Genomic DNA, 2,286 nt, shown 5'->3' on the forward strand with positions numbered 1-2,286 from the left:
CTATAGAAGAGTTGTATGAAAAAAATGCTATAAATTTCTATTGATTAAAAAATGCAAATATTTACCACCTTACACCTATTGGATTGGCTAATATGATAAAAAAAAGGATATTGGGAAAAGTTGGAGGAGCTTTGGGAAAATCAAGATACTAATGCATTGTTGGTAGACTTGTGAACTGATCCAATATTCTGAAGAGCAATTTAGAAGTATGTAGAAAGGGCTATAAAACTAAGCAATCTGTATCCAGATAAGGAGATGTGGAGTTTGAACAAAGTTCAAGGACTATTCCCTTTAATTTAGAAAAAAAAAACCAAATATCTTATTGTCTGATCTTGTTACCTCTTAGACTTCTTGTCTCTTCTTTAAGGATATGATTTCTCTCTCATCACACTCAATTTGGATCAATGTACAATATGGAAACAAAGTAAAGACTGACAGATTACTTTCTGTGGGGGGGGAGTTGGGGGAGGGAAGTAAGATTGGGGGGAAAATTGTAAAACTCAAATAACATCTTTAATAAAAATAAATTTTAAAAAGCCTAAGCAATCACTTTAGAGATATTACTATTAGGTCTGTATTCAAAATAATTTTTTTAAAAAAGAAGAGAGATTTATGTGGACAAAATTATTTAGCAAAACTCTGTGGAGGTAAAGAATTGGGAAATAACAATATATGATGATGTTCATAGCACATATAGAATAATGTTATAAGAAATGATGGGCAGGATAGTATCAGAAAGTCTGGGATGACTTCTATGAACTGATACAAAGTAAAAGTAAACAGAACCAGGAAAACATTGTATGCAATAATAGAAATTTTGTAAGAGGATAAGCTTAATTATTCTCAGCAATATAATGATCTAAGACAATCCCAAAGAATAGAAAATGCTATCTACTTCCAGAGAAAGATTTGTTGGAGTCTGAAAGCAGACTGCATATTTTTTAAACTTTATTTTTCTTGGGATTTTTTTTTTTGGTCTGTGTTTCTTTCAGAACATGTCTAATATGGAAATCCATTTTGTATAATTGCACATATAAAAACTATATCAAATTTCTTGTTTTCTCAAAAGGGGGAAGAGAGGAAGGAAGAAAAATTAGAATTAAAATTTTTAAATGAATGTTTAAAATGTTTCATATATAATTGAAAAAATAAGGTAGGCAAATGGGAAATCATCTGTGCTCAGACTCAGAACATTGTTCCTTGAGAAATTAAAATTTCGGTCTTGCAGGCTGGTCTCTTTAAATGAGGCTTGTAAAGTGTGTATTTTGGTTCAAAATTTTTTTGTATCATTTATTCTAGTTTACCTTCCTTTGTTCTTAAAATGAGTCCTATCCATGGAAATAATCTATCAAATGAGATTAGCAGCCTCAGTTACTAATTAATATTGATTTATTTGCTCCATAGATAAAACATCAACAAGATAATCTGGTATGAGACTCTGGAAATGCAGATTTCATCTGAACCTATCTTCCTTCACATTAAAAATTCTCATTTCTTTTACTAATTTTTTTTGTAAAAGTTATTTTAATTCAGATATAGAAAATACCATGGAGAAACCACATTAGAGAAAATTTTTACTAAATGAACAAGGTCAACACCTTTCCAATCCCAAACATGTCCATGAAGCTGGAAGCAGCAAATGTCTTCATCTAAAAGTATTCAGCCACCAACAATGATGTTATTAATAGGGATATGGATCAATTTAACAAAAAAACCCAATGAATCCCATTATAGCAAACCCTATTGCTGTTGCCATAGTGGTCTTCTGGAATTCTTTTCTATCTGGCTTGGTACATCTTTTGACAAGTCGAATTGAGTCCTTCACAAACTGCCGACTAGGTTCGACAAATTGCATTACCTGATCCATGACTATCCGACGCTGCGGAGCCCACTAATTTTTTAAAAATTCCAATGAAAGGGTCTTTTTAAGCACTTCTTCCTAGAAACAAATTGCTACAATTCAGCAACACATTACATTCTCTCTGAGAAAGCATCCAAGTATCTATTTATATATTCTTGTCAACATTAATAAACAAGTTTATTAGAGATATTTAAAGGACCTTTTATATCAGTCTTAACAAGTACTGGATTGTATGGATGTAAGTATGGATCCAGTATGGATGTAAGGCTGACCATACAAAAACCCCAGTTCTTACACAGAAACTTTCCTCTAAATGGAAGCGACTTTAGATATCAAATTGGAACAGCTGGAATGAGGAAGGAAAGCAAGGAATCTTTTCTTCACCTACAAATTTCTGAAATTAACAGGAGAGAAATCTGCCCAGG

General features: G+C 32.0%; 1 pseudogene; it reads right to left on the reverse strand.

Moving 5' to 3' along the window:
* Positions 1-1,560: 1,560 nt before the first annotated feature.
* LOC141516053 (protein transport protein Sec61 subunit gamma-like) lies at positions 1,561-1,868 on the reverse strand (annotated as a pseudogene).
* Positions 1,869-2,286: the final 418 nt, after the last annotated feature.

The sequence above is a fragment of the Macrotis lagotis genome, chromosome 3, assembly GCF_037893015.1.
Source record: "Macrotis lagotis isolate mMagLag1 chromosome 3, bilby.v1.9.chrom.fasta, whole genome shotgun sequence".
Classification (NCBI taxonomy): Eukaryota; Metazoa; Chordata; class Mammalia; order Peramelemorphia; family Peramelidae; genus Macrotis; species Macrotis lagotis.